The sequence below is a fragment of the Bos grunniens genome, chromosome 14 (genome assembly GCF_055505025.1).
Source record: "Bos grunniens cultivar Pamir isolate PY7600 chromosome 14, Bosgru_T2T1.0, whole genome shotgun sequence".
Taxonomy (NCBI): domain Eukaryota; kingdom Metazoa; phylum Chordata; class Mammalia; order Artiodactyla; family Bovidae; genus Bos; species Bos grunniens.
The window spans coordinates 52,987,628-53,013,155 of record NC_141178.1 but is presented as its reverse complement, the minus strand read 5'-3'; the positions used below and the strand labels follow the sequence as shown (position 1 = coordinate 53,013,155).

General features: G+C 40.3%; 1 protein-coding gene across 4 annotated transcripts in view; it reads right to left on the bottom strand.

Moving 5' to 3' along the window:
* CYP7B1 (cytochrome P450 family 7 subfamily B member 1) overlaps nucleotides 1–25,528 on the bottom strand; it is a 174,304-nt gene that overhangs the window by 79,441 nt on the left and 69,335 nt on the right. The window lies entirely within an intron of this gene.

Genomic DNA, 25,528 nt, shown 5'->3' with positions numbered 1-25,528 from the left:
TTCCCCCCAGGAAAACTCCTTGTGACAACAAAGCCAATTTATTAGTTACAAATAAAGTGCTGGCTCATTTGCTGTGATTCAGTGGACACCCATGGCATCCAGGAACCACTGCTCCCACCATCCTCACCAAGTGCTATATGACCCAATCTTGGGTCTAACAAAAACAGTAGATTGGTCCAAGGTGGGCCTCTCACCTACAAGGAGTCAAGGAGCCAAGATGCGCCAAGATGAGCTTTTCAAACAAGAGGTGGGGTAATGTGGTGATGTGCAGAGCTGAGCAAAACAAGGTATACCATCAGTATGTGGCCACATGACAATTACTGGAGATGATTATTGCATCCATAGAGAAATAAAGAGGAAAATACTGCCTTGAGACAGAGAATATACACTGACAGCCAAATCTGTGTGCAAAGACTACAGTGTTTCATATATGATGAAATCTGTATGGACCTTTCATATACAAAGAAATCAGAAATCAGAACTCTGATAGAGCTTAAGGAAACTGGTTTTGTTAAACAGTAATGCCGTATATCCAAGACCATCATGTGTGTGTGTGTGTGTGTGTGTGTGTGTGCATGCATCTATTTATCTATTTAGGAGTTGGAGAGAGAGATACAAGGAGTCTGTGGTGACAGTTTCTGAAAAGCAAGACAGGCAACTGGGCAAGAGAATCTTGAAAATGAATCTGGTTGCACACCTATGACAGTCCTTGTGTGTTTTGAGCTTCAAGGGGGCAGAAAAGGTAGAATTGATGATTAATAGACCTGTAAAACTTTCATAACCTTCTGGTTGAAATTCAACTTATTAAGATAATCCAACTAGAATGCCCATTTTTTTCCACATTCATTCATGCCTCCAACAGTTAGCTTGAAGGAGGAAGCGTTGACCAAAATCAGTTTCTTCTACGCTAGACCTTACTGACTTCTTGTGGAAGTGGACAGGGATTTCTATCATCACTGCTTCCCTGGCCAGTGATCAGGGCTGATGGACAGGAAACAACGAGGAAACCCTTTGTTAAAGGAAGATGTCAGCCTTCACACTCCCCTGTAAGCAAATCTATTAGCTTTGACCTCCGCTGGTCGTGACTCCCCAAGACCCACTGTCCACCAAGCAGGAGTCCTTTCCTAGGATCTGTGTTATGTCGATAGACGAAAAAAATCTTTAAACATATTTTCTTGCTTTTGAAAATATTTTTGTTGCTATCAGTTACATACAGTTCTTAAAAAAAAAAGAAAACATTTTTGGGCAAAAGGCTCAATGAATGCTAGCAGAGATGCTCATTCTTTTTTATGGCAATTGTAATGTGTTTTTCAACTTTTTTTTCTTGCTTACTAATTTCTAATTCTATTTGTTTTTATTTTTAAAGGGAACCAAAAACTTTTCCCCTTATTTTAAGTATAGTAGATTTTATATTTATGCTTAATGGAGGATAAGAAAACCAGCTCTTTTCCTGTCCTCATTTTGTGGGAAACCTCCCACTTTTTCTTTCATCACATCTTCATTTTTCTCTCATATGTTGTACATGCTTATTTTAGTTTGTCTCACCAGTTGAGTGTTCCTTTTAAATACAGTCTTTCTTTCCTGATAGGTTCCTTTTGGCTGTTCCCAGATGGCTCAGTGGTAAAGAATTCACCTGTCAAGGCAGGAGATGAGGGTTCGATCCCTGGATTGGGAAGATCCGCTGGAGAAGGAAATGGCAACCCACTCCCGTATTCTTGCCTGGAGAATTCCATGGACAGAGGAGCCTGGTGGGCTATATAGTCCATGGGGTCACAAAAGGGTTGGACACGACTCAGGGACTACACAACAATGAGTAGGTATGAGGGCAGGCAGGAATGGGGAATAGCTTACGAGCTATTTGCTGGTGGTGGGGTAATGAAAATGTTCCAGAATCAGACAGCGGCGATGGCTGCACAGTCTTGTGAATATAATGAAAACTGATAAAACTGTACACTTTTAAAAGGTGTATTTTATGGTGTGCAAATTATATCTCAAAAAAATAAATGCATCCCCTCACAAATTTGATAGCATCTAAAAGTATGCGGCACATAATAGATGCTCAAGAAATGTAAATTTTTCTTTAAAAAAGTACTCCTTGGCCAATTCAAAGTTTCTTCAAGTATTTTCCATGTGTGTGTTTTCGCTCTGGATAGCTGGGAAAACAGCTCCACCTGCTTTCAACATTGTGGAAGGAGTAATAAATAAAGCCTCACTCTGTTCCTTGCGGGCTTTTCCCTGGATAAAATCTCTCTCACATTCCAGTGGATTTACCCTAGGTTGTCCACAAGAGCCTCTTCAGTGCGAGCTCGCTGAAGCTGCTGGTACAGGGGATGAGACAGGACATGCTGGAGGTCAAGGTGCCCTTCCCAGCCGCCTCCTGGGCTTGCAGAGCTCCTTCATCAAGCATCACAACGCAGACAAGTGCATTTAGTACCAAATAATTACACTCAATCGTCCTTCCTATGCTCTCAGCGCCTATCGTCAGCATAAAACTCATTTCCCAACTCAGTGACAGCCATGGTGATAACAGAGGTTTGCCCATACAATCCCGAATTCAAGCTGGGTCACAGTACCTGTGACAGTGTCCTGGTGGCTTCTAATAGAGCATTCCTGTTCTCCCCCATCGCCTCGCCAAGCAAAGCTTTAGAGGCGGGGACTGTCGTGGCTACAATTAATATTGTAAAGCCTTGAAAACTAGCTTTTTTTGTGACGCTTTTCCGTTTTTCAGGACCTTTCTTTCCTCCCTACTTTTTTTTTTTTAATTCACTCACTTATTTAGCAACATATATTGATGATATATAGACTACATGTCAGACGTAACATCGGATGTTGATAAACTGAATGAAAAAGACACATCCATGACCCCTGAATATTCACTGGAAAAACTGATGCTGAAGCTGAAGCTCTAAGACTTTGCCGCCTGATGTGAAGAGACGACTCCCTGGAAGAGACCCTGATGCTGGGAAAGATTGAGGGCACAAGGAGAAGGGGACGACAGAGGATGAGATGGTTGGATGGCATCATGGACTCAATGGACATGAATTTGAGCAAACTCCTCGAGATAGTGAAGGACAGGGAAGCCTGGCATGTTTATGCCGCAGAGAGTCGGACACAACTTAGTGACCGTACAACAACAACAATGACATCTGAGCAGTTTACACTTCATTTAAAAATGCACCCCTCCCAGGAAGCTCTCAGGAGTCCAACTTTTGCTGAAGTGCAAGTTTCTGGGGTTCTGGTTTTCTAGGCACTGGGTGCTAAAAAGCTGTTGATTTAAAAATAGATTTTGTGATGTATGTCATTAAGTTTAAGCAGTCTTTCATTTCTTTCCTAGTATTAACTTGGTTTTATAAAATAGCTGTATAAACATTTTTACCTTTAAAAATAATTCTTTGTTTCCAAATATATGACATACTTTTTGAGATAAACTCTTTAACATATATATGAACATCAAACTTGAAAACATAAATTTCATAAAATATAAAAAAAAATCTACTTATAATGTCATCATGAGAAACGCTGGACTGGAAGAAATACAAGCTGGAATCAAGATTGCCGGAAAAAATATCAATAACCTCAGATATGCAGATGACACCACCCTTATGGCAGAAAGTGAAGAAGAACTAAAATGCTTCTTGATGAAAGTGAAAGTGGAGAGTGAAAAAGTTGGCTTAAAGCTCAACATTCAGAAAATGAAGATCATGGCATCCGGTCCCATCACTTCATGGGAAATAGATGGGGAAACAGTGGAAACAGTGTCAGACTTCATTTTTTTGGGCTCCAAAATCACTACAGATGGTGACTGCAGCCATAAAATTAAAAGACGCTTACTCCTTGGAAGGGAAGTTATGACCAACCTAGACAGCATATTCAAAAGCAGAGACATTACTTTGCCAACAAAGGTCTATCTAGTCAAGGCTATGGTTTTCCCTGTGGTCATGTATGGATGTGAGAGACTGTCAAGAAGGCTGAGCGCCGAAGAATTGATGCTTTTGAAGTGCGGTGTTGGAGAAGACTCTTGAGAGTCCCTTGGACTGTAAGGAGATCCAACCAGTCCATTCTGAAGGAGATCAGCCCTGGGATTTCTTTGGAAGGAATGATGGTAAAGCTGAAACTCCAATACTTTGGCCACCTGATGCCAAGAGTTGACTCATTGGAAAAGACTCTGATGCTGGGAGGGATTGGGGGCAGGAGGAGAAGGGGACGACAGAGGATGAGATGGCTGGATGGCATCACTGACTGGATGGACGTGAGTCTGAGTGAACTCCGGGAGTTGGTGATGGACAGGGAGGCCTGGTGTGTTGTGATTCATGGTGTCGCAAAGAGTTGGACACGACTGAGCGACTGAACTGAACTGTCCCTGGTACTTATTATTTAAAGAAATAATGAAGTAAACATATAAGTTCAAAATACTCATAACTGAATGGTAAATTCAATTTTATTTCTAGGCTTTTATTAGACATGTGAATAATTGCATTCCTTCCTAATGCACGCACATGTTGCCCCTACTTCCTTGATAGGAACCACAAGGATCTCCACCTTCTAAACTGACACCAGCAGACGTATATCCAGAGAGGTTATTGTCCCTCAAATCATAAAAAGCATAATACTCTCCCTATTATTTATTAATTAAATCAGTCCATTTTGAAATATCCATTGTCTCTACCCCAATCTGGCTAACGATCTACCAAAAAAATTATGTGATTCTGGGTTTCAAAAAGCATCTTCACTCGAAAATGCCTCAAATAAACTACAGCTGTGTACTTACTACATTAAAATATATCTTCTCTTCGTAAACAAGGAGAAATGTAAGCTGATGTAATACTCTTTTTTTCTCCTCTTTTTAATACTTTTTTCCCCCAAACTCTAAAAGGATGTCCCAATACTACATATTCTTGAAAATAAAACCAACTGTTTGACACCATCCAGTTTTTCATGTTTATGATGCTAGCGCGAGTGCTAAGTCGCTTTCAGTCGCGTCTGACTCTTTGCGAGTCCACCAGGACTGTAGCCCGCCAGGCTCCTCTGTCCACGGGATTCTCCAGGCAAGAATACTGGAGTGGGTTGCTGTTTCCTTCTCCAGGGGACCCTTCCAACCCAGGGACTGAACTGCGTCTCTCATGTCTGCTGCATTGGCACGCGGGTTCTTTACCACTAGTGCCATGAAATGTTCCATCTCAAAAGTCATGCACTAATCCAGATGTTGCATATGAGGGTGGGGCAGAGATAAGAGACTTACTCCTAGTCTCAGCCTTCTTTGAATTCAAGAAATTCTAAGGCCCTTGTAATCAGTAATCCCATCTTTCTGCTTAGAAAATACTGGTTAAAGACACACACATACCCCACCCCCCCCCACCAAGAATTATTCTTTCCCAAATTTGAAGGAGTAAGACACATTTTCAATAACATATACATGCAGAGCTGTGGTTGAAGAAATATTTGAGACTTGCTCTATTCAAAAAAAGAATGGAGAAAATACATTTTGGAAATTGAAGAGAATGTCCGAGGCTGCCTTCTGCTTCTCCTATAGCTGGAACTATTCTTCCTGTTCATTCCACTGTGGGCTGTGGATGCAAATATCCCCAGGCATTCACTTTCTGCCAGGACGTTTTTGTGGTTTAAACATGCACATAAGCAATTAGTTTTATGCCTTCCAGTAAGAAATGGAACTGAATTCTCACGGTATGAAGGGCTCACACATGTGCCACTTTTGCATGGAACCCACCACTCCATCCCCCCCTCCTGGTTTTATGAACAATTCAGTGCTTTGAGATGGAGTGGATCCCGGGATAATCGCTGTTCGGGGTGGGTGATGGAGGCAACTTAACAACAGTAGTGAGAAGAGTCATATCAACAGCTTAGGTATTATTTAAACATTCTACAGCAACATCAATAGCTTTATGTTTTTGTTGTTTAGTTGCTAAGTCATGTCCAATTCTTTGCAACCCCATGGACTGCAGCACACCAGGCTCCTCTGTCGCCCACTATCTCCCAGAGTTTGCTCAGATTCATGTACATTGAGTCAGTGCTCTGTCACCCCCTTCTCCTTTTGCTCTCAACCTTTCCCAGCATCAGGGTCTTTTTCAATGAGTCCGCTCTTCGAATCAGGTGGCCAAACTATTGGAGCTTCAGCTTCAGTAACAACATCCAAACCTAAATTGACATAAACATTTCTCAAGGTTGTAGTCTTTACCAAAACGTCTCAATTTCCTCATATATCAAAGCAAATGCATCTATTAACTAGGGGATAGAGTTTAGGGACTGTTGGCTTGGTGCCCGCAGAAGAAAATGACATCAGCTTTCCCTAAAGCTCTAAAATAAAGAACAGAGAAGCCAAAGGAATATTCACCTCCTCCTATTCTCACCTCTCTCCACTGTCAAAGGCTCCAGAAGACCAGGAAAGCAGGAGACCCACTGTCACATGCATCCGACGCCAATACAATACAAGTTTATGGTTGTTATGCCAGTGGGGGTGGAGGACGCTGCTGGTCCAAGGTGGCCTCCAGGTCCTTTCCACATCACATGCAACAGGCTAGTTTCTGCTAGCCTCTGACTCGCAAGTGCAGAAACAACATGAGCATATAAAGGAACACCTTCAGTGAAATGATAATAGCACAAAAAGTACCTTCCACCTCTGTGTAGCCTGAGGAACTAACAAGTCTGTGTATGGCACTGCAGCCTAGGGATCATCAGAGAATCAAGACTCAACAGGTCCTTATTCCTCCCCCAACCCCGCCTCTTCCACCTGCAGAGGAGGTAAGCCATGGTTGTAGGCATCCTGCTTCATAACTGTTAGATCAGGACTCCTCAGTACCGACCACACTTATCACAGAATTTCTGGGAACACCCCCCAGGGCTGTACTTCCTGACAAAGGTGTTTATACTGCAAGGCGCAGTGTCCATATTTAGATTCTATCTCGAAGGGCTGAAACTAATCAGCATTAAACACGTGTACTCTGTGGGCAAAACATTATTAGAAAAGAAACTCACAGATGCAGAAAGGAGCAAGCATCATGGAAATGAATACACAATACACTGACAATTGGTGCCTGCTCACGACAGTCCCAGGACTATCCACCTTCCATGGCTCCTGATTCTGTTTCATGAAAAACAGATCCCACTGGAAAACCAATGGGATCTCAAGTTACCCCAATGTCCTGATTAGGACATGTTAATTTTTGTCTCTCTGAAAAGGTCTATCTCCAGCAAGAAGCAGGCCCTGGAGCACAGGAATGGAGCCGGAACCTCGCTCTGGGCTGCCAGCTGCACGCTCTGTCTGTAACAACAACAGAAACTGGCCAGAGACATTTCGAAGAATGTCTCTGAGGAGCTCAGAGAGAAAGCAGAAGCCTCATCACAGCGGACGGCTGACTCACAGTTGTAGCTGCGGCAAAGTAAATGTAAACCCAAGCTGGTTTTCTACAACTTCCTCTATCAAGCTGCATATACCTTCAAAGCCCATAGAAGAGGAGAAGTTGGCTGAAGCCATTCCTTACATTGTAACCATCTGTGATTCTCAGGAGCAGGGACCCAGGTTGTTTTTTCATTGCCTCTGTCTACATAGCACAAAGTATTGACTCTGGTTTCTAACAGGTGCTCAATAAATATTTGAATGGATAGATAGATGAGTCAATGAATGAAGTGAAAATGTTAGTTGCTCAGTTGTGTCCAACTCTTTGCAACCCCATGGACTGTAGCTCGCCAGGCGCCTCTATCCATGGAATTCTCCAGGCACGAATACTAGAGTAGGTTGCCATTTTCTACTCAAGGGGATCTTGAGTTGCCATTTCCTACTCAAAGATCTTCCCAACCCAGGGATCAGACTCGAGTCTCTCGCATCATGGGTGGATTCTTTACCGTCTGAGCCACCAGGTAGAAAGGACCATAAAATATACATGGGATGAGTTAACAAGGAACTTAAAATGTGTATTTCAGGAGAGTTCAAGAAAATAAATGTTTGTTTAAGAAAAACAAAGAATAAGAGGGAGGGGATAAGTGTATTCATAGAACTGATTCACACTGTTGTACAGCAGAAACTAACAAACACAACATTGCAAAGCAATTATAGTCCAATAGAAAAGGAAGAATAATGCCACACACATATACATATATGTATATGTATGTATACATATATACACACACATACACACACACACACACACATTTGCGTGTGGATAACATGCCTGATGGCCGCCAAAGCCAACTGCCTAATTAACCTGGTCCTCCTAGGAATCTTATGAGGAAGACAAAAATGTACTAATAGTCTTCCCATGTTAAGAAGAGAAAACTGAGGTCTAAAGTGATTTGCTTAAGGCCAGATGGCTAGTAAATAGTGACAAGATGATAACTGAGTCTCTTGATCCCCAGTCCAGCATATTTGTTTAGTTAATCTATCCTCAATATGCGTTGAGGCTTGGGAGACAAAATTACCCTTAGTCTTCTGTCAAAAGGGCAACTAAAAAGAAAGAGAGAAATAAGGCAATGTGGTCAAGTCTATTATTTTACTAGGCTCTCCAGATTCCTTACCTATTGAATATTTCATGAACATGAAGACTTCCTTTAATTGCTTCACTCCTGCCCCAAATTCAAAGACAAAAATAACTTAATTTCAAACTCTTTATAGTGAAAGGTGATTAGAAAATATCATTTGCAACAAACTTTTAATTATATGCACAGGGTCAAACATTTGAAACCTTATTTTCATTAAACTGGTACTGCCATCAACTCTTCTTTTTAATTTTTTAATACAGTTCCTTTTCTATTTATCACAACCTTACATTGGGCTTCCCTGGTGGCTCAGACCGTAAAGAAACTGCCTGCAGTTTAGGAGACCATGGTTCAATCCCTGGGTTGGGAAGAGCCCCTGGAGAAAGGAATGGCAACCCACTCCAGTATTCTTGCCTGGAGAATCCCATGGACAGAGGTGCCGGGTGGGCTACAGTCCAGAGGGTCACAAAGAGTCAGACATGACTGAGCGAATAACACACATATTCAGCTCAGAAGCAAAACCTTCCAGCTCCTCCCTTGCTTTGGATAAGAGCAAATAAGTGCGTTCTGTTAAAGCTGCTGTTCTCTGCTACTCTGAAAGACAAGGTTACCTGTTCTCTGACTGGATCACCAGGAAGCTGTGAAAATACGAAGATGCTACTAGGCCTAAGACTGTCCATTCTGGTCCACAATGAGATTCAGAACATGAGGGACATTGTTTAGAAACTCTTACAGCAATTTCAGAGGAGTTTTATGTCCAATGAATGTAATAAGAAAAAATTAGATAGTATTTCCAATGCTTATTTCATTTGTCTAGTCGTTTATTTTTATCATACTTGACAGAAGTATTGATTCACAACCAATTGGAAGAGGAATAAAAGAATGGGTCTATCACCACAGAGACTTTGAGAAACACTGTGCTGGACAAGTATGCCAGGGCTTCTGAATCGGGTTTTGTTTGAGAGGAAAAGAATGATTTCCTAAAATAGCAAAGAAAACTCTATCTGAAGATGAGAACCAATCATCTGAAGATGAGAACTAACCAGCTGGTAAGCTAAATATCAACACATATCTGTAATAATCACCTGTATTGTCAATAACCCCTAGTATGGTGATCCTCTGACTTCTGCATACATGGGTGCCTGCGTGCTCAGTCACATCCTAGTCTGCGACCCTATGGACAGTAGCCCACCAGGCGCCTCTGTCCATGGGATTCTACTCTCTAGGCAATAATACTGGAGCGGGTTGCTGTGCCCTCCTGCAGGGGATCTTCCTGGACTAGAGATCGAACCTGCATCTCTGGCGTCTCCTGCATTGCAGGCAGATTCTTTACCCACGAAGCCACCTGGGAAGCCCATGCGTAAGAAGCGAATAATCCAGGAATAAATCACATCAAAAGTCACTAATGGGTAAGGTGAGCTATTTCAGCAAAAGCTAAGGGGCCCTGTCGAAAACCTGAAGTTTTAAAAATCTGAACTCTGCTGGCTAAAACCAGCTGTGCTGCGCAGGGAACGTGGCCCTCGCTCTCCCTCTGCTTTCTGGGGCTGAGTGGAGTGAGCAGGTGGTTTCGGCTCAGCTCCTCATTTATAAACCGGCTCTGCGAAAACACACAGAGCCACTTGTTTGGTGGTCTCAGAAGAGGAGCGGAGGACTGACCGGACATGAGACACAATTACCCTCTCGCCCTCCAAAGAAGTCCCCGCAGGTTAGGGAAGATGGATATCAGTAGGTCAGCATGAAAAACTCCAGCACAGCTGCTCCTTGTGTGGAGAGAGGAAAGGAATCTCCGTTCTTAGAAGGAAGCCTGTGAAGTGATCACCTTTTGAAAGTTGCACTTGCTTTTTTTCCCAAGAACAAAATAACATATGATGAAAACTTCCATGGTGGGGGCGGGGAGGGAAGCAAAAGAATGGACCTGGTAAAATTGAGTTTATTTTGTATTGTCATGATTTTTGTATGACATCGTGCATGTATACGTTTTGTGGGGAGACAATGGATGTATGATCAATGCTCTAATACAGCCTGTTTCCTGTTCTGAGTTTCTTGGGCGCTCGTGACAAGGCAGACTCCCTCTAGTGGCCAAAATAATATAGCACTATGTAAATTCCTTGGTTTGATGACAAAAACGGTTTGTCTCTTGCATTTTCGAGAGAAGATAATTTTTTGTACTATTTTTTCAAATGAAGTTGTTGTATATAAATCTAAGAAAATGTAAAATGAAGATCTTATTCTTAAAGTATTGAAGTGTATATGATAAATGTTATATATAGCTTATAGTTCTTATAATTTATCAGACACAAATTCATCCTCCTGCGTTTATAATATTAAATGTTCAGAACAAAGAAGACTCATTATCAAATTTATTAATAAAGCCATGATTATTGTTTACCACTACCAGGGCTTAGCATCTTGGTGACTGAATTTCCACAGATACTTTTCCAAAACAGATATCATTAAACGAAATCATGATAATCTGATGCCTTAAATGAGGGCTTTGTTTTACATGAAAAATGTGTACCCTTTAAAGTGAAATTACAGATTCCTAAAACATTAGAATTGAAATGTATGGTTAGAGGAGATAATAGAGGTGGAAATGCTATATTGCAAAGCAAAAAATTGGATATAAATGATTAGTTTTGCCATCTAATCCTGAGACTTTGCTTTACAGGTGAAATATAAAAACCTGGGAGCCAAAGAGCTCAAATGACTTGCTCTTGGATCACCGAACTAGTGAAACAGAAGAGGGAGCTGGCATCTGGGTATCACAACTCTGTTTTGACTACACACAACTGAGGAGAAAGAATCCTGGTTTTATTAGCATCCTCCCCTTAAGTTTGCACTTTGCATGGACTTGTGACTATAACATATGCAGGCTGATTCCCATATGAAAGAGTCTCATTCCTTTGGACATATCATTTACAACTTTTTACATTTTGTTGATTACTTAAGCACTTTCAGAAGCATTCGTTAACTGAAAGAACAAACTCCTAGGGAATTCCTTTGATGGAATGAAAATGAAAAATTAGGTAATTAATAATAACAATAATATATGCAGATTCCTGGTCCTAATGATCTCCTCATTACCATGGACTTAAGAGTTAAACTTTATGTTTCTTATAAATTTCTGGGATTTGGGGAAGAAAAATGATGCCAAATTAGTGAAAGTACCTTGAAAATTGTTATAAATGCGATTAAAAAAATCTTGTTTTAGTTAAAGTGAAATCACACAGGAAAAAAAAAAGATTTTATCTATGGCTATAATATTCTGGAAAATGAAGAGAAACAGAAGGAAACTGACAATCATTTTAGGAAATGAATGAAAACAGAAGAAATTCAAATGTTCTCCACAAATGTGTATTGAGCAGCTGTGTCAGGTGCTGGAGAAGGCACTATAACTTCTTCCTGAGAGTTTGGACATTTGATTTGGACTAGAATTAAAATCCTATAATCATAGCTGTGAACTACCATAATTATATATTCACATACAAATAGAGTAGGGGCTTCCCGGGTGGTGCTAGTGGTAAAGAACCCGCCTGCTAATGCAGGAGACATAAGAGACGCAGGTTAAATCCCAGCATCAGGAAGATCCCCTGAGGAGGACATGGCAATCCACTCCAGTATTCCTGCCTGGAGAATCCCATGGACAGAGGAGCCCGGCAGGCTATAATCCACAGGGTTACAAAGAGTCAGACACAACTAAAGCGACCTAGCACGAACGCACGGATGGAGTAATGAGTTGCCAGTTCTTACGGAAGGCCAAACACATTTTGAATCCTTGAGTTGTTTCCTGACGTGAACATTTCTAAGCCCTGAATCAATCCAGATTATAAACTCTGAGAGACCAGGGGAGTATGTCTGTCTTGACTTCTGTACACCCAGCTCCCAGGATGAACCCAGGCACAGGGTAGGCTCTCCTTAACTGTTTGCTAAATTTGAACTCCAGACTAGAAATCATCAGAGTCCTCCTGAAGGGCAAGGGGCTGAAGGACTGAAAGAAGCTGGAGATGCTTTTCAGCCTCTATAAACAGCATGCGATCCAGCCACCAGTGGCTGGGGAAGGGTATTCAGTCTGGGACTTCACTCTTCAGATGGGCAAACACTGACCACAGCTGGCACCAATACGGACCCACAGATTATGTAGCATCCCTAAACTGCCTCCTACATCCCAAACTGGTGGATGAGAGATGCAGGAGCTCTTAATCACAGATAGAAATGTCAGAACAGACAACAACAGATATCAACACCAATTCTTCAGAGTCAAAACCAACACAGAAAAACAGTTTGCACGATTCACTTTTCATTCTTTACAGGCTGACCAAGAGGAATGAGTCGGGGCTCGCTTAGACTAGATGTCTTCACATATTAGACGTATCAACTGTGACAATATTTTGGAAATCAAGAGCAGAATCCCCTTACTCTGTGTCTCTGAATGCCCAGCTTAAAAAAAAAAAAAGCTGAAGACATACAAAAATCCCACCAGTTTTCCATGCTTTGGAATTAAAAAAAATCCTAATACATGATGGGTGATAGAAGCTTCTTTTTACTGTCAGAGAGATCAAAGGGAGGTTGAATCAGACTCCATAACAGATGCTGCCCAGTGACCAACCTGAAAGAAGCAGACAGTGGGGCCAGATGTTGGGGTGACCTTCGGTCTGCAGAGCACGTCGGCATGGTGTTGATTTAGATGGCTGTTGGCAGAAGCTTTAGATCCAGCAGCAGGGGGGTGGAAACTAAACTATGGAATCCTTCCCTAACTCTCTGCCGTCACTAGAAAACCTGAAACCTCTGGTCAGTTGCACTGACGGCTGTCACAGAAGTTGAAGTCACCACACCATCCTGCCAGTAGGCATCACATCAAAAAGGAGCTGGCCGCATGAACAAGAACATCTTCAGGCGGTGCCATTTTGCATCCCACTCAACTTTCAACAGCTGTTTCTTGAGTGAATACAGACGCAAAATAATTATATGAAAAGAACAACAAACATTGGTGGGCCAGCGTTTATGTTTAATCCGTAGTCATTAAATGGAGATGGAACTAAGACAGGCACTGACATCTGAAAAGTTAGCATCCTGGCCAATAAGTCTAATTAGTGTCCAGTGGAGGCTCTCTTCAATTAAACCATTGACTCTGATATCAATGAATCCCTCATATCAGTACTGTGAGAAATACCTAATGGCATGCAACAGTTTTAAAGAGCCCAATCACATTATGCTTCAACTCCCATCATTCACTCAGTAGGAATCTAAACGATGTTTTGAGCAACCCCAATTGTTCTCGTTATTGTAAACACTCCTAAATAAAACAAAAGGTGTGTAATCTCAGGTTCCAAGAAAATTTCCAATCTTGGCCATCATATGATGCTACAACACAGAACGTAAAGAAAGCCCTGCTTTAGAATATTAGATATGATTGAAGACCACACAGTTCTTCTGACGCTTTTAGACATCTTGTCACTTTACCTGGAGAAATATACACTGCTTATTCTGCATTGCTGCTGATGTCCAGCACTTGTCAAAACCTCTATCTGTCAAGGCCTTCACAAAGAGTTGCAAAATGACAGATCAGGATGTCTGAGTTGATGGAGCCCCAGGAAAAATGGAACAGATAGAAAATTCATGACTCTAAACTACATCAAAGTGACTTCTGTCAACATCATGTCAAAAGAACTGTTCATTTTTAGAGGGTTTTTTTTTTTTTAATTATATAAACACTTCTTTGAGTATGAGCTAAGTGTAATGAAAAAATTTTCCTAGTGTACAGTATGATCATCCAAATGTTCCAAAAATATACTTTAGATCATCCAGGAATAAGGAAAATTCTAATAGTAGACTGTCTGCCAGTTAAAACCAATGACATTCAAGAGAGATGTATGAAGATACTATCAGCTTAAAATAGGACAAACCATCTGGCTATAAAGGAACAAAAGTATATTTTTTGCATATTTTTTGGACCCATCAAATTTCTACAACTGGATTAGATTTTATTCTTCTATGATCAATTCTGATCCTTTTTTTTTTTTTTTTTTTGCTTAGTGTGACAATTTAAAAACACGAATTCAGTGTTATTTTCCTAAACAGGTTTCTGAAAATATCTGGCATTATATTAAATTTTTTTTAATTGCTGAAAAACCCTTCTAGTACATAATTCCCTTAAATTATTGCTTTCAGAAGGAAGTAAAAAAAATAAATGGCTTATAATATGCAGTACTGCATACACAGAACCACTCCATAATCACATTCAAAAACTCATTCACCGAATGAAATATGAGTCGCATAAATCTGGCAATGACCACTCTTTCGTTTTAATTCCCAACACCCTTCAGGAAGGATGGCTGGCATCTGGTGCTGGAAGCCAGGCAACTCGAATCCCCCTGTTCATACGTCACTGAAATAAACAGGGGAAGCGACCTTGTGAACAAGGACCATGGACTATGCAGTATGTGCATATATAGAGCAGACCAGGGGGAGAATACATCTGACCCACCACACACACACACACACACGCATGCACACATGTGCAGGGACACAGGCATGCACACACACGACCTGAAAGGAATCAGACGTGCAACTTCCACAGTCACCCTAACTGTCCACCATCTGGTTGATCCCTTCCACTGCTCTGTTCACCTTTCCCTTTAGCTAGGCTTTAATCATTTCCACACCAGCCCTTCCTCAGAGTTACTCTTACAGAGACCATCTCCAATCCTAATCATCATGGCTACGCACTTGGTACACTCCTCCAGTGGCAGGAAAAAAATCCATTATCTGTGACCATAAAGGTTTGCTTACCTCCAGAATGACAAAAGAGCTCGAAATAAATGACCACCTCCAGTTTGGAGAGAAGACGCCTGCTCCAACATGGTCCTGTTGCAGTGTGTCTAAATACGTATGGGGAATACCATCCATTAACACAAAAGTAGGACAAGATGCCCATTTCTTATTATAGGCAGAACTCAATATATCTCAGGTCCTACTTATGAAAAGATGTTTATTACCTGTAAGTGTACAGAGGTGTGGGTTTCACAGCAACTATGATTGGTAATTAAGCCTCTTTTTCTCATTTACATTGATAGCAAGCATTAGTGAAGATATATGCATTTCATTTCATGGTTCAGAAAGAACAAAGTATATGTATATGTGATAGCAGTAGGTGGTTAATGAAATGGTCTGACAAACATAAGCTAATACATAATCATACCAGAATGTGAACTGGAACACCTGTTCCTGCTTCTGCAGACTTGCAATTCTTAAGGAAAAGTTACCATTCCCAAGGATTGAAGCCATTACTATTTAGACATCAATATGCTCCCAGGAAATTTTAGTCACTTTTTTTGGTGGTTGTTGCAATCACTAAAAGGTGGCTGTTTTAATGATATCAAATCTCTTTTGCTTGTGTCCTAAGAGTAATGAAAACTTCACACATGCATGAAGCTCCAGTAATTATTTTAAACTGCCTTCTGTTGTCCCCCTGAGGAACACGGTGGTATTTGTTTGATGCAGTTTAATTAGTGTCAGGGTAATTAATGCTATGCTATCTACATGAGATCAAAACCCTTTCTTTGTAACACTCTGGTAACTAAGAACTAAGAAAAGGAAGCATTTTGAAAACGTAGAGGCATGGTGTTAACCTGGGTTCATGAGAGAACCAAATTGCTCACCGCTCCCCACTGGCCTTGCCCGAATGGCAACGTCAGCCCCTCCCAGGACAAGATCAGCTCCTCAATACACTGCAATCCCACTGCCAGGGAAAAGACCCAGTGACTGCTAAGGAATTAAATTCTATTTTTATTGGTATAATCAAATTAACTAAAACAGTCACAGTCACCAGGCACCTTTTACCACAGTTTAATCCTTTAATAATGAAACAGGAAACTTTTGCAGTACCAGAGAACTAGAGTCCCTGGTAAAGAGGAGGTGATCTTACCTTGTGCTGATACATTTTTTCAAATAAGAGAATCATTTGGTTTAATGAACGGACGTGATTCTGCTTAAATGCCAGAACAAAATTTACACTTAATAGTAGGTTTAGATATGGTCTCTATCTGACAATAATGCTAAGAAAGGATAAACAGAGACAAGCAAGGAGAGAAGTTAAGTACACAAAAATTCCAGACACACACATAATGTGCAGCCCCATAAATCCTTTTTAACTGTTTCTTTGGTAATAAGCGACGGCAGTATAAATCTCCCCACACACAAACTCAAGCTGATCACAGGCTTAAGGAAATAGCTCCAGTTATCTTGACTGGATAAATTATTATATCCTAGAGGTTATTCCAGTTTCTAATAAAGCACTGCAGCTAACAAACAAAAATAAAAAAGATCAACCGTTTTCTTTATTTTATAACAGATGAAATTACAGGCTGCCCAGAATAGACACAACAGCATCGAATTTATTTTTACTCTCAAAGATGCACCATGCAATGTTCATTTTGGAACAAGACCGGTGCTTTAAACACAACGATGATAACCAGCATTAGACTGATAACATTTTTTATGGGACGGAGAGGCTTAATGGCACATATCTAAAAAATAAACATGACTGGTTTAAAGTCAAACCAAATGGATTTAGCCCATTACCTAAGTATACTAAGCATGAAAATCACTTCTGCACCTCACAAGAAATGAACAAAGAAAAATCCTTCTAGAGGGTACAAATGTTAGGTCCATAGTAGTTATGGAATGGTGTCAGTATCCATCAACAGCTGAAATTAAGGTTAATGTTATAAAATGATATTTCACCAGCTCAGGCTGGCTCAGAGAGTTTGCGCTGAAAGCATCTGTATGGGGTCGGTCATTCATTACTGAATACCTCGTGGGATCAGCTGACGAGCAAAGTATTTTCTTTCACATCTTCAGTTCTGCTTCCCGCAACTTAGTTGTTTATCAATTAAAGTGATAAATACAAGTGACTTTCGTAACCTGAGAAACACATTAAGTAGTAGAGCAACTTCCAGGAACACTGCCGTAAGAACTGCACGCAAAGTTCAACAACTGTGAAGGAACTATTAGAGAGGACACACAAACAAGTGACCTTGACTGACAAACGCACTCCATCCCAGCAATAAACAGTGGAGGTGCTGATAACTGTTCATTGGCGCAGAGAGTAATTACCTATCTGTCAGCGTTGCTGGTGTGTGCGAAATAGTATAAATGAAACATACATAATGTACGGCAATAATATCGGGCATGCAGAACCTAACACATTATCATCATTCTCAGGACCCAGGCTTATGCGGCTGCCACCACTGAGTAAATGCCTTCTAGCCATGATAATTTCATTCTAATCTCTGTTCCATATTATAATTTTCATAGCGAAAAGATATTGAGGAGCAATACGTTTCAATCAAGGACTAAATAGAACACAACCTGTAACTGGTATTTTATACACCTATATATATTTTTTCTTTCAAGAAATTTAGTCAATTTATGAAGAGATGGGAATAAGCTGGAAATTTATGGGTGACAAACCCTGTCGGTAGCAATGTCACCATGTTGGAGATGGGCTGAAAGGAGCTTATTGAAGAGGTTGGAGGCTTTGTCTTCTATTTCTTTCAATAATTCTGTCTTGTTCAACAAAATGCTATCTCATTCAATGTTCCTATTCTGTTCCAAAATACAAGGTAAAGATGTATTTTTGAACAAAATAAAAGGTAGCCCCTATTCAATGGGAGAAAAAGAATCATCTAGGTTTTGAAGACAACTTATCTTGGTTTGCATGATTTGCTTACATAACAGAAGGATGGGAAAATCTCCCCCACCATGATACTCTATTATTTGTATAAAACTGTCTGACTCTTGCATGCTTGTTTATTTTGTGCCTTTAATGCAAATGAAATTTGATGATACCTCTAAATCACATTTAAGACCATACAAAAGAAACCAGGAAAATCTTAAGTAACAGCAATGCCATCAGGATAAATCCCTTGACTCAAGTATGAAGCATTAGAAACCCTCACAGTTCACAGAGTGAACGAGGGATAGCAGTGCATCCCAAACTATCAATACATAATAGAAACAGCTGTTGGTCCCACCAGCTCCCTCATTTAGAAAAGGAAGAAAATATATGAATTTGGGATAATGCACTGGCACACCTGATTGTTTTAATTTAGCCTTTGAATCTTTACACAGTAAGAGTACATATTTTGGAAATTTTACAGATGCTTGAACTAATAATTAATGTAATAGTCTGCCTTTTTCAAGAAGCATTTTAACTGATCATCTAACGTCACATTTTAAAGTACATGCATCCTTTTAACTTTTAAAAGATGCCATCTTCATTTAATTTTTGGTTTGCCAGTTTCTCAAAGTGATTTTCTAAAACTGATGCTGTAGTTGATAAATGAAGTCTTTATAGGAAACTGAGCAAAACAGAGAAACAGCACAAATTTTTCTTCAGTGCATCCTTTTGTGTGCTGCGTTTTTCTAATTCCCAGCCAGGAGAGTAAACAATAAAAAAAAAAAAAAACTAACTCATACTAAGTTGTTTGGGATATGATAGGTTAATTCTCAGAGAAACATAACTATTTAAAAGAGGCAAAGCTGAGCTAATTCTTAAGGTGAAGGAATAAAAAGACAAGTAACTGTCCATTCTACTCATGCATCATCCCACTTAATTGTATGACTAGCCCACTATGGAAAAGATTTTACCCAACTTGAAGGCTTTCAATCAATGTAGCCCACTGGATACATATGATACTCTTCAGCTGAGTAACTTAAGTCTTTCTTAATGTATAGATTTTATGTGCTTTACAAGTAGGTTTTAAGAATACAGTATTGGAAAAAAAATACAGTATTTATCAGAATACAGACAGAAAATCTTCAGGAAAAGCTAGTATCCTGTGTCATTGATTCTAAGAACAACCTCACATTTCTTTACATCTTAACGTTTTTGAAACAGCTCCTCTGCCAGCCAGGTGGCAGCTGTTGACACCTTTGGTAAGATCAAGAGCCGTCCATCATCAAAACATCTTAGATCTGACTACATTCCATGAAATACAGTATTTCACGCTAGTCTGGCTTTGAGGAACATCTGTTACACCTTTATCTTAAAATGGTCCTGCTTAGATGTAAAGAACAGACTTATGGACAAGGGCGGGGAGAGGAAGGAGAGGGAGAGGTGAATGGAGGGAGTAGCATGCAAGCATATACACTACCATACGTAAAACAGATAGCCAGCGGGAATTTGCTGTATGACCCAGGGAGCTCAAAACGGCCTTGAGTTGTTACACCCCACTGAAACAACCTAGAGGGGCGGGGCGGGGTGGGGAGGTGGGAGGGAGACTCATGAGAGAGGGGACACATGTACACCTATGGCTAACTCACGCTGATGTGTGGCAGAAATCAAACCAATATTGTAAAGCAATCATGAATTAAAAATAAATAAATATAATTTTAAAAATTAAAAAAAGAGAAAATGATAAAGTCATAACATAAGAAAAAATGGTCCTGCTCACAATCACATCTTTACAAAGTGCCCAGCCAATGTTATATACGTTAAGTCTTGTGAAACACATAAAGTGTTAGTCACTCAGTCGGGTCCGATTCTTTGCGACCCCATAGACTATAGCCCACCAGGCTCCTGTGTCCTGGGATTTCCTAGGCAAGAATACTGGAGTGGACTGCCATTTCTTCCTACAGGGGATCTTCCCGACCCAGGGTTCAAACCCAGGTCTCTTACATTGGTAGGCAGATTGTTTACCATCTGAACCACAGGCAAGACCAAAACACACAAAAATATAATTGATTGAATTAAATAGCTAGTTGATTTGTTAGGGAAAAAAAATCCACTAATGTAATGTAGTTCTACTGACTGTATAAGGAACATACGGACCTTACACTGGATGTATTGAGGTATTTACCTCTGTGGCCTGCTGCATAAGCAAGATTTAAGCAAGATTTCATTTACTGGTGATTTTGAACCTAGAAACAGGGCAGTGAGCCAAGGGACTCCCTCATCTCCAGCTTCAGCAAAGGGACAAGTGACTTTCTTTCTCCAGCTGAGAAGCACTGCCCTAGGGGCCAAGTGTGTCTGGTGGGGTGTGTCTTGTCACTATGGTGTGTTAAGGTGGTAAAAATATTGAGAACCACTGAACAGTATAATCAGCATAATTCAAAACAAGTTGGGGCGGAGGGAGACCACCTTTTCATAATTTTCTCAAATAGCCCCAAGGATATTTATCCACAAACACGATTAGAACTCAAGTTGTTTATTGCCTGTTGACACACCAGAAAATTGCTATTGCATTTCATAGTCATTATTCTCAGTGCCTGAAATCTAACTTTTTCAATGAATATGTGAGGAATAAATGAATGAATCAATGAGTGAATGAACAGTGTTCCCAAATCAGGTAAGTTGTAAGAACAAACATCCTAATGTGATGTTGCAAAGCTCACAACAGCAACAACAAAATAAACTCTTAAAATGTTAAGCGAAAGTACTCTATCATGTTCTTTGGTATTATAAGATTTTTTTTCTTTGGTAATGGAATTATTTAGGATTGATGGCTTTGCAGTTAAAGTACACTTTTAAATCAGAAATTAACTTTTAATATATGACTTGGTGATGATAATACTGAGGTATGTAAAGTGTAGTTGCCTCCTTATAGGCAATATACTTGATTAATTTTGAACAATTTAACAGTGAAAGATTAATTAAGAATTTCATCCAGTACAGGCCATCTTTCTTTTCCAATTACATTCCTTTAGAGCCATGATAACTGTTTCAATAATTGTACTGAAAATGCTAGAAAGTATCAAGATAATACAGTGATTCAGCGAGAACAATAAAATCCAGGCACTTTGATGTCTGGAGCACTTAACACTGTGGTGTATATAAGCCTTCTGAACTCCAAAGGGTTATTATAACCCAGGAGGTCTAAAGTCAGCCTTAATGTTTTAGTTATATAAGAACTGCTTATTATTAAATACCTATTTGAAAATACTTTGCTAGAAGAAGAAAACAGTATTAAGAATTTCTCTAGTCAGATGCTAGCAGATTTCCAGCTTATGGTAATATTTTCTTGGGTGATATATTCAGTAGAATTATCTTTGAAACAAAAGTATATCTTATACATCTGTAAACTTGACCCTAATTCAAGGCAAGTGTAGAGTGCAAAGGTGAGGCTAGAGTTCATGGTAAACTTGACTATGAGACTCTGAGTACAGTGTACCAATAATAAGTACTAAGGAAAAAAATGCAATTTAGGGGCTCTTTCATACTTTTAAGCTAGGAAGACAGTTATTGTACAAATGCTTATTCTTCTCATATGCTAATTTCCCATATATTTCCCATAGACTAATGTACTAAATTATTAGTCATTTAACTGTGTAACTTTCAAGCTTTTTAACTTTGGTCATTACGATTCTAACAAAATAGAAACAGTTGTAAAAAGTTTAGCAATTCTGAAAGCTTCTTTCCTGTATTTGGTTTCTGATAAACATGTTGCAGCATGAATCTTGGATTCTTCAGGACAAGGGAAAAAAGTACTTGTCCTAAATAACAGCTCCACTATTCTTATCGGGGCTCCCTAGGTGGCGCCATCGTAAAGAACCCACCTGCCAATGCAGGAGATGCAGGAGTTGTGGGTTCAATCTCGGGTTGGGAAGATCCCCTGGAGAAGGAAATGGCTACCCACTCCAGTATTCTTGCCTGAGAAATCCCATGGACAGAGGAGTCTGAGTCTGGCAGGCTATAGTCCATGGGGATGCAAAGAGTCAGACACAACTGAGTGTCTAAGCATGCCCACGTACGATTCTCATCAACCGATTTAATCCCGTCCATTTCATCCTGTGTTAAAAATACTATATGCATGCTAAGTCTCTTCAGTCGCGTCCGACTCTGTGCAACCCCATGGACTGTAGCCCGCCAGGCTCCTCTGTCCATGGGATTCTCCAGGCAAGAATACCAGAATGGGTTGCCATGCCCTCCTCCAGGGGACCTTCCTGAACCAGGGATCGAACCCGTGTCATTTATGTCTCCTGCATTGGCAGACAGGTTCTTTACCACTAGCACCACCTGCAAAGCCAAAAATATTATAGTAACCCCGATAAACAACAATCTTGCTTGATAGAGAGGCTTTCCATCACTACCACCAGGAATAGGCTTTCAAGGAAGACCTGGGTTGCACCTGTCTTAGCTATTCACATTACAGGTGTTCACCTTTGAATCGCATCTCTATTAAAGTAGTGCAGTAACAGTAATGCCTCATTGGCACATAGGAAGTTCCCTAGAAATGAGAGCAAAGATTATTATCAGAAAAATGCTTTCTTAAAACAAAGTATTTAGATCACTATCAAAAGTGGAATTGAACAATATGTCTACTTAATGTCATTGAGTGGTTCATAGGATCAGAATTTGCATTAGAAACCCTGAATAATTCTGTTTTAAACAGAATGCATTAGTATGCACTTAGAATCTACACCTGAATAACTCAAAATGCATATGCTGTGCAACATATGTGTTGTAGCAAACAAGCCTTCAAGAGAGAAAATGAAAGCCTCAGAGTTTTACTAAGATAATGCTTTCATCCTTAATGGAGTTCATCTTCATTTAGTTTTGAGCGTCCCTAGAGGCCAACAAAATGAATATCCGAGCCAACATTATTTCCCAAATTCCAGAGTCTATTATCTGTTCCAACATATTTGTCTGATTCAAGTCCACGTTCCCCTGATAACTGACTAGTCAATCAGCTTTCTGATGTCACCTCCAGGTGAAAGTTTTTTTTCTAGGCAAACATGTAATCCAGGGGCATATATTTGGGACTGAAGAGGAACCTCTTCCTCTCTTTTGAGCCAACAGAGACCTCACCAACCCAATCAGACTAGTCAGTCAGTTCAGTCGCTCAGGTCCAGTTCTTTGCGACCCCATGAACTGCAGCACGCCAGGCTTCCCTGTCCATCACCAACTCCGGGAGCTTGCTCAAACTCATATCAGACTAGAAAACCTGGTTAAAATCTTAATAGATTCTACTGCAAACATGACTTGCAATCACTGGGAATGGAATTCAGCTGTGATTCAAAATGGACAGCCTCTCCTGGACTGTTCTTTGCTGGAGGGTCAATTATTCCCAAGATATACTGGTAAACAATTTCACCAAAACATTAACATTTTATTAACTTTGTTTTTTTCCCCCATTTTTCTTGGCCTCTAACTTGTTTTCCTAAAGACTTGAAAGTCCAAAATCAATTGTAAACTTGACCCATGATAAACTCTGGACTTTTGAAGAAGGTCTTATTGGTAAATAGTTACCAATAGGAGACTGGATGTGTCTATTTTTCATAATTCACTATCACAGAATAATCAGAAAGAAAGAGATATACTCTGGGTACATGAGCAATGAGGGGAGGAAGAGTGGTAGAGGGGAACTACACTGGGAATCAGAAGTGCTAGTGGAGAAGGCAATGGCACCCCACTCCAGTACTCTTGCCTGGAAAATCCCATGGACGGAGCAGCCTGGTAGGCTGCAGTCTATGGGGTTGCTCAGAGTCAGACACGACTGAGCGACTTCACTTTCACTTTTCACTTTCATGCATTGGAGAAGGAAATGGCAACCCACTCCAGTATTCTTGCCTGGAGAATCCCAGGGACGGGGGAGCCTGGTGGGCTGCCGTCTATGGGGTCGCACAGAGTCGGACACGACTAAAGCGACTTAGCAGCAGCAGCAGCAGTGATATGATTCTGTTTTTGTTTTTGACCAGACTGTATGTGGGTTACAGTCTGTTAGTTCCCTGACAAGGAATTGAACCCATACCCCTTGCATGGGCAGTGCAGAGTCTTAACCACTAGACCACCAGGGAAGTCCCTGAAAAAGTGAAAGTGAGTAAGTGTTAGTCTAGTCGCTCAGTCGTGTCTGACTCTTTGCAACCCCATGGACCATAGCCCCCCGGGCTCCTCCGTTTACAGAATTTTTCAGGCAAGAATACCGGAGTGGGTAGCCATTCCCTTCTCAAGGAGATCTTCCCAACCCAAGGATCAAACCAGGGTCTCCCGAATTGCAAGCAGATTCTTTACCATCTGAGCCACCAGGGAAGCCCAGAGACATAATTCTAATCCAGGCAAGACTGCTGTCATTTCCCACTATCCAAACACACAGTGGCCTCTGGGAATACTGGCCATGAGCAGAAAGAGGCAAAGGCAACACTTTTTCCTTCCTTATCTGACTGTCAGTCTCGACACCAATCATTGAGTAAAAAAGTGTTGGACAACAGAGTACAAATCTTATCTAGGCTAAACTTTGAGTCTCGAGTGTAAACGTGGCCTAATGTATATATTTTGTTTAACATTACAAAAGATTTGAATGAAATTTTAGCTTTATTCTCTTAAATATACTGACCTTGGCTGGTCTATGACATCGTCTTCTGCTCTCTCGTTGGCCCCTGTTGCTGCTACTGGTTTACCCTACTCATCAGCAAGCCACCCTTCTCCCATTCTCACGACTAGCCAATATCCCACCAACTCTTCTTTGGTGCTCTGGGAAACTTACTTAGCACGATATTGTTGTACATGGAATCTTTAAGGAAAGATGTCTCTCAGGACAAACCACAAAGGCACGAATAAAACATTTTTAAAATGTGTAAAGTCAGTGCCGGAATTACTAGATACCCTGGACCTTCCCACTTGCTGCTTTATACTGTTTGTGATACCCTCTCATTTAACCATTTCAAACCCAATACTGAAAAGTTTTCAGCAGGTAACTGCAGAGATGAAAATAAAATTAGAAGACACATGAAAAATTCCAAGAATAGATAATAAAAGTAAAACTAAGAGCAAAATGTGTGAGTTTAGAAGGGCTGATATGTGGCACATAGTAGGAACTCAAAAAATTTCATGAATGGCTCAGTCAGTGGTTTAGTTACAGATGTATAAATACAAAGGAGTCTGCAAAATACATATTTTTATATATTTATTTGGATTATGTTTATATAAATATATATAATATGAACATATAGAGGCATAAAGCACCTTATAAAAATAGACAAAATATCTTACCTTCAAATTAACTTAATATTAAACATTATATAAAATCTTCAAGCAACCTAA